The following is a 13,584-nucleotide window of genomic DNA, read 5'->3' as shown; positions in this document are numbered from 1 at the left end:
TACTCATGAAAGTGGCCACTTTCACATTACTTTCATACATTGTTTTAGTAAGTGTCCAAAACATACAAGTTTCATTATATAATTTTCCAAGGGATCTTATATCTGTTTTCACTCTTATATGCTTTTCATACAAGTTTCACACAAGACAGATACAAACTTTATAAGATTTATATATATCTTTTCCATATGGGTAGGTAAGTGGTCGCACCTCATTGGTGTATGATGTAACTGTAACGTAATGTAACATTTCACCTCAGTCTTAATACTTTGAATTATTTGTGTGAGAATGTTTTTGGTGAAAGGGCTCATTGTTTCAGTTTTTTCTAGTTTAAAAATGTGCTTTCTTCAGTTGCTACAGCATCACATTGCTGACAGTTTCATTATGTTACTCGGTTAACTCTTACATTTCAAATCTGAAGAAAGAAACGTGCACCATGTCAGGGTCGTTTTTGAGAAGTGTTGAACGGCCATAGATAAATGGCTGAGGCAAAGTGAGAAAAACAATAAACTAACACAAGTTCTGTGTCAGGTGTCATGCCCACCAGAAATACTAGATTAGGTAGAACTAATCAGGTAAATTATGTGTGCGTGTGTCAATATCTGACAAATATCGATCCTGAAGTTTTGTGTGAATCAAGTTTGATCTGTAACTGAAATGTACAGGCTGCAATTGTAATATTGCGAGCACATTTAATGCAAGGATGCAAGTGGTTGATGAGTTTGAAGGGTACTATTGACAGGGTGGGTCAATAGTTAGAAAATGTATGTGAGGCTGGAGTTGTGAGACAGGGGGTAAAATTAAAATTCCTCTTTGGCCTGCTGTCAACCTGCGTCTGCTGACTGCTCAGAGGAGCTGCTGCGTGACAGGATTCCTAATGACACTGCAGCAGCCGTTTGCCACCAATGGCTTTGAGTTGATTTATTTCTCCTTTTACAAGCACCCCCCCCCCTCCCCCCCCCCCTCGACACCTTCGCAACCCACCCAGCGCTGCTCCTCCTTCTTCCTCCCGACATCGCCATCCAACCATTCAGTTTCTTTCTCCATCTTCCTCTCCCTCTGCTATCAAAGACACACATATATACTGTGTCCCCATGGGATGCTGTCCCCTTTTCAGCACCATGCCAGTGGCAGGGAACATCTGTCTTTAGGTCCCCCCTGCCACACAGTGTTAGGCTCAGGGTAGGTCGCTCACTCGACTGGCCAGTCTGGAAAGGCCTATGGGCAGAGCAGGGCAGGGCAGGGCTTGGAAATGAGGGCACTCAGGCGGAAACTTGTCCCCAGGTCTATCCGGCTTTGCCTGCCTCGTGCCATTTGTATCTGTTTGTGTGCAAGAATTTGCAAGCATGGAGCGTGATTTTGTAGGTCAGAGGGCACCAAGGCATCGAAAAACAACTACGGGCTGCTTCTGTGTGGCCTCTTGCTTTGTGTGCCTTTGCCTGACCGTCTCTGGTGCTTGTGTCTTTCTCTTTGACTTTTTGAAATACGCGTGTGTGTGTGTCTGTGTGTGTGTGCCACACGCAAGCCCGCACGTGTGTTTCCCATTCTCGCGGCACTGCATTACTAGCTGTGATGCATCCCCATGCTCAACCACTGTTTGACCAGTTTTAATCTCCTTACATTTAGACTGTTTAAACTGTCTCAGTTCAGTTAAGTTCCTATTTACCTAACCAAAGTGGAATGCTATCAGAGGCAGCAGGCAGCAGTCTGCCAGTCACACAGCAGATAGCTCCTTCATGCAGCGACAGCTCAGATAAGGGGGGGGGGGGGGGGGGGGGGGGTTAGTACTGTTTAATCAAACAGTGGAGGGAATGGAGAATGAGCGTAGGGAGCCTGGAAGGTTTGTACCATATATTCATAAATCCACCACTAGGTTTGTTTGCAAAGGCTTTCTTAAGTTCTTGCAAACTACCAGCTAGCTTCAAACTAGTGATTGACTAAATGAAAACCAACCTTAAATGTTCACTGGTTCAAGTATTTGTGGCACTGCTCTGTTGAAGAGAGTAAAAACAAAGTCAGCTCTAAAAACAGGAAGTTACTACTGAGTCACAGGCTGTAACTGCTAAATATAATATTATTATGGGTGAGCAATATAGTGTAAGATATTTCAAGAAAATTTGTGATAAAGATATTTCTGCCAGTATACTTTAAAAATACTTGATGTTTCACTGATGCTTGCAGCTTGCAGGCAGCATTATTTATAAATATAAGTAAACGATGAGCGTTTTCCATCCTTCTTCTCTAATGAGCTGCTGTCACAGATGTAACACTTCCTAATTTGAAGTCTAAATCTCCTGTAACAAGTAGAGATGGCACGATACCACTTTTTTATGTCCGATACCGATATCATAAATTTCGATATCTGCCGATACCGATATGAATCCGATATAGTGTGTTTTTTAATCAATTAAACTTTTAATATCTTGCTGCTTTTTGTATAAGTTCATACTCAAGTTAAAAAACAAAACAAAACACTAAAGCTATTCTGTTATACCTGTATGCAAAAAATACACTGCACCCAAAATATTTCATAGTTCAGCAACACTGATCGTTCTAATAAACTTAAACCTACTCCATCCTCCCTATTCTGGTATTTTAAAGAGTAAGCAACCTAACTAATAGGGTTCTAAAACTCCCAGCAAAAAAAAGTGTGGGAACCACCGACGTAATCAACTTTAATTTGATGCAGTGTGGAAAAAAATGCACAGAAATCAATTAATTTCGAAGAATAATTAAACAGATTCAACATCTTTCTTCAACAGAATTACAGACTGCACAGATGGTATCGTCCCAAAGGAAAACGTACTATAGTTTACTAGGGTATATTAGACTTAATAGTTACTATATACAGTAATGGACTTCTATACATTTTACATCAGATTAAAACTTTGGGTGTAAGATTCAAATAAATATTTATTAAAAGCTAGACATTTTAAATGAGAATAAGAAAGAAAAGTATGTCTTTGTGCCCCCTTTCCCCTGTTAATGCCCTATCGGCCCCCCTGGCTAAACTCAGCTACGTAGAAAAAGATCCTGGTGTAGAAAGTAATAATAAATACATTCTAACAACAGCTTATCAAGCTTAAACGTGCTGCTGTTGTTCAGCCGCTGGTTTCCTCTTTCTGGCGCGAAGTGGGCGATAAACAAACAAGAGAAACGGACTCGCGACAGAAAAGCCGATCAGCTGATCATTGATCAGTTTCATTTTCATCAGTTTCACGTTAAGCTTTCTTCAAAGCTTAACGTGGGAATGCTTTACAAACATTCAGAGATGGACTTACACACTTGCTTTACTTCTCTCTGGGATAACTTCCTCGGCGATGAAATGCCGGATTGCTAGCGAGGCTACAAATACGCACAGCCACTCTATCACATGATGCATACTGCTGACGTGCTACCGTTATGAGCCGAGTTTTGTGAGGTGCTTTTTTGATATTTAATGGATCGGATTACATTTTTTATTTCCCTCCGATATCTGATCCAGTAATTTACGTCAGTATCGGACCGATACCGATAAGTAATATCGGATTGGTCCATCTCTAGTAACAAGGTGCAACCATTACAGTGCAGTAATAGTAATGACACAGCATTATATTCAGTGACAAAGCACAAAATGAATAGGAATGGGCAGTGTTCCCTAAAATTTAAGTAAAAGTATAACATAAATGATTAAAACTCTAAGGTAACACTAACGTAGATATGTAAGTCTTCAGCAGCCTGCACAAACTTGTCACAAACATTTTCCATCTGGGATGTTTTATCTTGAACAGCTTTCTAACCATCTCCTTATGGCCCACCTTTACCACCATCCATCCATTTGCTCTTCCTTCATTGGAGCTCAGCTAGCAAGTCCTCCATCGATGTTCGGTGGGGGTCATTTGTTCACGTTTGGGTTGCCAGCTGCTAGTATTTCCTCCTTCACAGCCTGGTTCTACTTAACTGTGTTTATATTTAGATCAAGTGATAAAATAAGCATGTGAGTGCTGTGCTATGTTGGTTGTCTTTGTTGGGTGGACCAATGGAATTATTCATAGTATCAATACCAACCCTGGTATTGTTATTAAATCAAAACTAGTGCGATCCTGCGGGTCTATCCTGTAGCTCTGAATTCTGTTAAATTTATATTATTTTGTAACGAAAAAATTCTAATTCAAACATGCACTATGTTGTATTAACCAGTTATTGTGGAAAATAGAAATCACAATGATCATTTAAATGTGGTCAGAACTTGCAAATTAATGATTGTTAATCAGTCATGACACATTGCTCCCAATACATGAGTTGCCTTTATAGGTTAAAAGTACCAGTACTGGTATCTGCCCCTGCATTTTCTTGATATCCGATCGATACCAGTATTTGTAGGCTGACACACGGCTCTCGCTCTCAGACATGCCCAGGCTCCTCTCATTGTGTTCACTAGGGAACTTGAATGGATGACATTGCTATAGCAATGTTATGGTGATGTAACCGTTTTATATCCCATAAAAATTTATACCAGTGGTAGTGTGAATGATGTGATATGGCAGTATAACTGTATGTGTTCTTTTTGTCTGTAGTTGAATAAATATGCTTTGGTTGTAGCTGTACTCAAAGCACTTTACATTGCTGAGACACTACACTATGTTTTACACAATTCTGATGTGTAATTTCACTTAATTTATTTTGAAATTTTATTTGAAATTCTTCCCAGTTTACATGTGTAATCAGCAGCATTTTGTCAGGTCAGTTGCTTCCTGTTGTTTAACAGAGTCAGTGTTAGTGTCGTGAGCTGCACCAAATAGCTCTCTAACTCCTCCCTCAGTCACTCCATTTCGATATCTGTAACCGCCTCTCTCTTTCCACATCCATCCGTCCGTCTCCCCCACCCCCCCACCCCCTGCCCTTTTCCAGAGGTGGGGGTATTTATCATCTTTATACCTGGAGGTTTGAGGGCCGTGCATTGGCCTGATAGATGGGCCAGCCACTGATGTGCAGCCACCTCAGGAGACACAAACCAGACAGCTATTTAGTAGCTGAGCAAGACACATCGCTTTTCTTTTATTGTTTTCAAACTGCACGGATGTGTCTGTGTTTGTGTTAGTGTGGGCGGACAGAGGGAGATTTAACAGGGAGGAGGAAGAAAAAAAAATACAACAACAGATGCTTCTTAGCTGTCCAGAAAAGTGCAACACAAGATGGGCCATTATCCATCTACAGTGTCTCACTATGTTGTTGACAAATCAATGGCTCTGTCGGTGATGATTCTGTGTTACAGCAAACATAAAGCACTCAGACAGTCTCCCTGCCTGCTATGGAGACTGCAACAAGGGAGCACTTGGGGCAAGGGTACTCATAGCCAGGAGGGGTGTGTGTGTGTGTGTGTGTGTGTGTGTGTGTGCGTGTGTGTGTGTGTGTGTGTGTGAGAGAGAGGGAGAGCACATGCAGTCAGCTCGTGTGTTTGTGTCAGTGCTGGCAGAGATGGGTTTCGTTCAGCACATTTGTGTTTTCTTTGCTCGTGTGCAGGTGTGAGAGTGAAAGTTTAATGTTGATGCACGCAAGAGCTGCTCATGAAAGCTTCATGCCATTGATCACATTTCATGAATCATACATATTATTGCTAAGGCAAAATATTAACATTAATTAGAAAATGTCTCTCTGGCTGACATTTTTCTGGTTTCTAGAAGCACTTAAGGAACCACAGCGCTCTAATTTTAAAAAAATTTATACGAATCACTCTTTTCAAAAGCCGTCTGCACGTCTTTAATGTCAGACTTGACCTCTACCTGATTGAAGCGTTCTAAGTCATTATCCTACAGACTAGACATCTTCAGATGGGGCTGCATCTCAGGAACCACGGCTACAAACTGCAGCTGAATGCTCTACAGCATAATAATCATATCTTGCAGGCATATGGTACATGGCATTTATGGTTAACATGCAACATGCATGCTGAGACGAGGAGGCAGTGTGCTCCAGTGGGCTCGTATAAAGATATCATCTTTGTGTGGTAAACTGGGGGTCAGAGATGGAGGGATGCGATGTAATGAGTTAGCTAAGATGTGCGCCATGACTCCTAAGAAAGGGGGAGGAGGGAGAGGCTGGATTTGATTGACAGGTAGTCTCAAAGCCCCTTGTGGCAGGTGCCAAGGCCAGGTCACTGGGGCGAGAGCACTGTTACCCATATAGATTTAAACGCCTGACTGCTGTTTTCATATGCCTCGCTTGCTCCTCGGTACACATTCCCAGTGGTTTCTGATCTGAAAAAGGAATAAAGAAATTTTAAAAAATTCTTTTTTTTAAAGCTGACAGAATTCAAAAGAGAAGAGAGGCTGCTTTATTACAGTATTATATTTTCAGGGACAGTTCAGATTGATCAGTGCAGAAATTGTAACTGTTTCTCATCTGTTGTCTTTGCTTGGATGTTAAAAGGCTCCACAGACACAAAACTCATTCGTCAAAGCTGCAAAATTATACAAAACTGTGCAGTTATGTTAAAAATCAAAGCAATAATAAGAATGCAGAGTACAGACACATGTGGGCTACAATAAAAAGCAGCTGAGCCTATAGCAAAGATGTTGGATAAAGTGTTCAGCTGCGTGTCCAGTACGTGCTACAGAGGGTGGTCACAGCTATTCGTCACGGTCAGGAAGGAGACCCCCGGTGGAACTGTGAAGAAGTGATGGTGGTAAGCTATCAGTTAAAGCTTAGTAAAGATGATCTTCTCTAAACCCTGTACCATGGACTCACAACACCTGATAATGGGCATTCAGTGGACCAACCTCTCAGAGCAATGCTAACATAAACTTCTTAAAGAAGTAGCTTAGCCTCATTGCATCAAAAACTCCTCCATCCCAACTCTTGCTATCCGGAAAGATGGACAGTGCTCCCAATTGTTAGCTGATAACGTAAAGGCCCTGCGATACTATGATACAGTTTCAGCCATTATTAGCAATAATCAGGGACAGCACACCGTTAGGATCAGCATTTAAAACATCGCTGTGTACACTGGAGTCTTCAGACAATCACTGTTTTAATGCTTCAGAAATGCTAAACCAGCCAAGATTCATTAATGGAATTAAGCTCAACATTATGACTGTTTAACACATGTGTTGCTTACCATTACTGGTCTCATGTTTTGGATGGGGTCACCGCAGACATACTCACCTTCTCCTACCTGCATTATGATGACTCCTACAGTAAGTACTGCCATCAGGCATTGCGGGTGCTGGAGTTCACTTACTGACATTATTTTATTGTAAAATGTATTAACCCTAGCACTAACATTACAGACAGCTTAGCCACAGAGTGACTGTTAAATGTCAGTTAGCTTAACTTCACCAGCATTTCTCACTGGTATTTCATCTTCATTTATGTGTTTTTTTAATGGATCCTTGGAACTACACTTGAGTGCAACACGTGGGAGAACAACTACACTGATTTTTTTGTCTTTTTTCTTTAGTTAAAAGAACATCGAGCCCTTTTAACTCTCAGTGGTGCCTTTTGGATTATTTGCTTTGAAAAGTCAAGGAGCGTTTACTCAAAAACGCTCCTTGCGGACGCCAAAAAAATCCTTTGTCCAGATTTTTTTGTCTCCATCATGATTTGAAAAAAATAAATAAATACTGAAGCCAGGTGAGTTTTGCTTGGGAAGTTAAAAGCACTGAACAGTGAGCAGTCTAAAAAAACTGAGTTAACAACACTTCTGCAGAACAGTATCACTGTTGGATATAAATTCTCTGAAGTCTCCGTCCTCAAACCATTACCCTGCTGCCCAAATTACAGAGGCCACAAAGTGCATTGTAACATTAAGTAAAAAGAGACCAGCAGGGACAGGAAGTCGTGCTTAAGTAAAAGCCCCCTGAGAGTAAATCTGAATTCAGCAGCCCAGAGAGGGGAGCGAGGACGGGAGGGAGCTGAAGGGGTTAAAGGGAACACCGTCAGCAGCGGCACACAAGCAAGAAGTCAAGTGTCAACGGCGACAGGAAAAAGACGGCGGCTGCCCATGTGCCTATGTCTCCTCCACCCAACCCAACAACCCCCACTCTACTGCAGACAAGCATATGTGTGCTGACAAAATGACATTGCCAGGGAAGAGAGGGAGGGACAGAGAGAGAGAGAGGGAGGACCAGAAGCCTCGAGTAGGCCTGACATCCAGAACTCTTGACAGTTGATGGAGGCAGACTAGGCTCTCACACACACACACACACACACAACTGCCAGCCACTTCCCACCCTCGCATCCATACACATCCACCCCCTCTCCTTGCTTCTACCCCTCCATCCAAAACACCATGCAGAAGCCTTTTTCCTCTCCCCCTCCACTCCTCAACTGCTTCTCCCCATCCTTCCTCCCCCTGGCAGCACTGAAAGCAGCATTGAATCTCAGACACCCCCATCCCCATTAGTCCTGTTAGTGCATACATGCAAAATTACAGAGGACTACCCCCCAAATAATAATAATGGTAATAATAATATCGCTACAGAGCGATGCAGTGTTTATGCTTTTGTTTGGCCAGCTCTGTAGTGAAAAAAAAGTCTAAAAAACAAACCAAGATTCAAGTCAGAAACTATAATGTTGAGACACAGCTACTGAGATCAAACTCGCACAAATCTGCACAACAGATATCCACTGCCGTGATGTTTTTAAGCCAGGATCTGTCGTGTGGAGTAAACTAGACAAGAAATGGATAATAAGGGTCCGTTTTTCTAGTTGGAAGTCATTGGTAAAAAAAAAAAAAAAGCATAGGACAGGATAGCCTTTGTCTGTGTGCTGCTTGTATTTTTCTGTGTAGGAAACACAAAGCTGACATTTTACTCTCTAGCACGTAAGAGGAGAAGAGGTGAGGAAGACAGCGAGCACATATGTGTTGGCTGTAATATGTGTACAGTGAGGCAGACATCCACCCTGGGACAGTATGTCATCGATTGAGCTGCAGGAAGAGGCCTATTATCTCCAGCCATGGTTCAAGCGGGGGAGTCAAGTGTGTCATATATGTTGCCTCTAATTGGCAACCTGCCCTGGTGGAGGTTGACTGGTGCGAAGGCAGAGCTGCAGTAACCCAAACACCTAATGCTCTCATGCGCTCTCCTCTTTCACTGCTGCCTTTGCAGATGTTATATATTGTGCCGTTTGAAGCTTTTGAGTCACACATATTGTCTGCACTGATGGAGAATTTACAGATTTATAAAGAGTTTGGATGCAGATGTATTTTCAGAGCAGCAAGCAAGGTGACGAGCCCACTTTAATGCCGTTATTATTTTAGTGTACAGATGCGCATCTTACAAGGCTTTTGTGCCCGTGATTGTGTTATTTTGATTAGTAGACTGCACTTTGCATTCAAGCTGCACAATGTGAGGCTGCTGTTTTTTTTTTCAGCTTTATAGTTTGCTCTCCATCCCCAGGGTCGTTATTTGTTCTGTTTTTCAGACAGATCTTAACTATCTCAAGTTTCCTACCTCGTCTCTCCAGTTCACTGATTATGTGATGCAACACTGCCCTCTACAGGCGTGCAGAGTCAAAACACTTATGCACAAAGGAGAAAATAAGCCCATAAAGCGAAATAAGACATATTTAGCTGGTCAAGCACGATATGTAGATGGATGACAAAGGTGGAGAAATTTAGAGAGCTCAACAGGCACTTATTTACAGATTGGCGTTTTTATATGAATATATGATTTTCCACTTTTTTTTGGCTTTTTTTTTCACCTGCGTGGCCTTCACACTACACTCTGGTTGCTCTCTTATGCTGTAGGGACTCATTTTACTTGCATGGTTTGGGTCCACTTGTCCCCTCAAAGGGAAGGGTCACTGTGAATCAGTTTAAAGGTATTCAAAAAGATCATTTTTATCTGAGGATGAACCATTTGCATCCTCATAGGGGCGGTCACTGCCAAGATGACAATGTCTCCATCCATAAAGCACAAGCAGGTCAATATTAGGGCAGCAGAGCTCCTATGGCAGTGTAAATTGTGAAATATCTTTACTTTACTTTACTTTACTTTATTTATATAGCACATTTAATACAACAAAATGTTGGCCAACGTGCTGTATAAAGATTTAAAAAAAGACACTGAAGGCACACTGAAGCTGTGGCTCATGGTGGTCCAAAACCTTACTGATACATTTGATCTTTGTTTGCCATTTAACTTGTCATTTGTCAGTAGGAAGAGTATGTATTTTTGTAAGTGCAGAAATATAATATGCTTCTGGGGTTGTTGTTGTTTTTTTTGTTTTTTTGTTTTGCTTTAAAATTATTCTAATGGGTAAAATGTGCCATAAGTTTATTTTTTTTAATCTAATCTCCAACTTTTTTGAAAAACTGCAATCTTTGTAAATGTTTTGTTGGCTGATCAGTGACTCACAGTGAAGGTGGCACTTCTACATTATACATGCAGAAATTATATTAGTGCTTTGCAAGGCAATTTTAAAAGTGTTAGGGCTTTTGGCTTAATTGGCTGCTTACTTAGAGGCTTTCTTGGCTTTGGAATTGATTTCCCGTCGAGAAGGCAAAGAAGCCAGATGATCCTGATTATAATACAAGCCCCCACATTATAGTAACAAGTACTTAGCTTCTCTGTAGAGGGAGTGTTCACATTTTTGTCATGGTTGAACAAAATTAGGAAACTAAAATTGACCAGTGGATTATCAGTGCTGGGTTTACAGTGCTGTGCAAAAGTTTTGAGGCACCCTTCTTTATATTTTCCTTGAAAAATGAAAAATAGATGCAGCAGTTTGTTGACACACATGGGAATAGATAGGGCAGAAACTCTCTCAGGCAAGCTTTCTTGTCATTTCCTTTGAGTAGTCTTCAGGAATAGTTTTCCAGGTTTCTTGATGGTTTGTGATCATAGTCATGGTGAAAAATGAAGCCTGTTTTCCAGATAGTGTTAGTGGACGGTAATCTGACGGTACTTTTGTGTGTTCCAGCCAGTGTGTTTATGCTTGTTTGTTTTTTTATCCTCTATTTGTCCAGTTTCCTCAAATATTTGCCAACATTCCTCTTTGAAAATCATCTTTTTGGTGGAAAAAAATATTATTTTGTGTTTGTCAAACTGTGCCACCTTTGGCATTTTTCTTAGATTTGACTGAAAAAATGGGAACAAATGTTGAGTTTGCAACAGGCTGCAAGTAAAAGAATGTCTAAAGATAAAACTGGTTCTTTGCTACATTGTCTGTTATCTGTGTACACATCACTGTTTCATCCCTTAAGTTAGTTGCTTTTTTTATGCCTAAATAATTCAGACGAGACTTAAAACAAAGAAAAAAGCAGCCAGTCTTCCAAAGCCACAAAAATGAAATTCAAAGTTAAAGATTTTCACCTTAAAAAGCTCAAAATGAAAACACACAACTGAAACAATATCTCTATGGCAACTACAGAAGACCAGAAACCATCAAACTGTGCAAATGTTTCGCTACAATACATGTCACTGACATTCACGATGTAGTGTGAAAACCAAGAACAGGCTTCATATGCCTCCTTCCAATATTCATTATTAATGGTGTTACTGTCTGCCAGGTGAGCCAAGCAGTACCAGGTTGGGTTCTTATTTCCTGATCAGTGGGGCTCCTAGCCACCTGCGTGCTCACAAGAATATTGTATCGTGACCTGACTCCAGCTTTAAGAGCACCACAGGTCTTCTTTGCTATTATCACCTCAGTGGGATCCTGTGCGAACAAGCCTTTGAAGCTAATAATGTCTTCTGCTTGGTCTGATATATATTTATATTGATTTATTTTGACATCACTTCACAAAGGCAAAGACGCCATCACCATGAACAACTTGTCCATTCCTTTGAGTCCCGAATAAATGATTTCATAGAATGTCTGCTTTTAATTTGTTAACTGAGCGCCTAAACTCAGAAAATTAAGTACCTTGTAATTTCTCCAAAGCCTTTCCATTCAAGGTAAAGTATTATTTTATAACAGATTATGATGTGTAAAAATGGTACAACTTTAAAAAAATAAAAAATACTAATAAGTTACTGATCTTTGCATTTCAATGTGAACAGTTATTTGTGCCAACAGTGGGCAGCAGCAGCAAACTGTATCTGAATCTGAAAATTGCTACAATTGGTTCAACTCTTAAACTTTAGCACCACTTCTGCTCTCATTCACAAGAATCGCTCTTGTACACAAAACATCGATCTAAGCTACCTGAGAGATGAGCGTTTGTCTTCTATACCTGAAATTTCTCTTATGAACGCTTGCTGTAAGCGTGTGTGGGGGGCAGGGGAAGTGAAGGAAGTGAAACATCAGGGTGGCTCCTGCCAACTGCCTCTGGATGAAATGACAGAGACAGGTGCTGTAAAATCGCCCCTTTATACAAGACCCCTCTCTCACACACACATATTCATGAACACAGTGACACATGAAAGCATGCAGACACCCACTCAGCACACACAGCCTGCCAATTCACTCGGTTATTTCACTGCTCTACTTTCTAGCATGAGAGTTTCATGGCTGTGGTATCAACAGTATCTCTGTCGCAAGTGTGGCTCTGCATTCATAACCCGTTTTTTCATTTTACCCACGCTCGATGTCCGAGTTTGTCTTCAATTTCGATTTTGAGTAAAGCAGTCTTTGTGTCGAAGGAGCAGTCATTGTGGTCCGAAGCTGTTTGCTTTCCAAAGATCCGTGTCGACCTTTGACCTGTGAACAAACTTGCTGAGAGGGTTGCAAATACTCCATTATCCCCATTGAGCCATCCCATAAACTTTCTCACTCTCAATTCTCCCTCCACGCCTCCACCCTGAACGACAATAGCCCCTTCTTAAGGCCAACACGGTCGGCTGGAACACACTTTGCAGCCTTTCAGTCGCACTTAAAATGACAGAAACGATATCACCCAGAGAGCCTCGCAGTTTTTTTGTCTTCTGCTTTGATAGAAAGAGAGGCTTAGAGAAGAATGAAAGAGACGTGTGGTGCTGTCAGTGGAGACGCTGCTAAAATATTTACCTCTGTTTATGCAGCAGTCAGTGAAGTCATCAAGGGTTTACCATCAAGCATGGAGAGCATTTAGATGAACTGCTGGTTTTTGTGTATTTACTTTTACACAGGAAAAATGATAGTAACCTGCTGATATAATTTACCACCATGGGTGTGTGATTATGCATATTTTTATCCAAATCATCAATTCAGTTCAGTTTTATTTATAAAGCACTGAATCATAACAACAGTCACCTCAAGGTGCTTTATATTGTAAGATAAAGACGCTACAATAATATGAACGAAAACCCCAACAATCAAACAAGCCCCTTGGAGCAAGCACTTAACTACAAGCTGTAGAAGAAAGGAATGTTTAAAGCCTGATCTCACAAGTAGAGAGGGTGTCTGTCTCCTGAGTCCAAACTGGGAGCTGAAGCTGAAGGCTCTGCCTCCCATTCTACTTTTAAATACTCTAGGATTCACAAGTAAGCCCGCAGTCTGAGAGTGAAGAGCTCTATTAGATTGATATGGAAATTAGAGATCATCCAGGCTTTTTTGTACTTAAGACATTTTCTTTGGTGTAACTATTTGCTGTGAATGTAAAGACAACAGTCTGAAAGAATATATGTGTGTAGAATATTTAGAATAACACCTCTTTGTTTTCATGTAGTGATTTATATCAG

This window comes from Mchenga conophoros, linkage group LG1, assembly GCF_057382185.1.
Source record: "Mchenga conophoros isolate Kocher_MC1m ecotype Shallow Benthic linkage group LG1, M_conophoros_male_GT1.1, whole genome shotgun sequence".
Taxonomy (NCBI): domain Eukaryota; kingdom Metazoa; phylum Chordata; class Actinopteri; order Cichliformes; family Cichlidae; genus Mchenga; species Mchenga conophoros.
The sequence above is the reverse complement of the archived record's forward strand: the minus strand, read 5'-3'. Positions refer to the sequence as shown.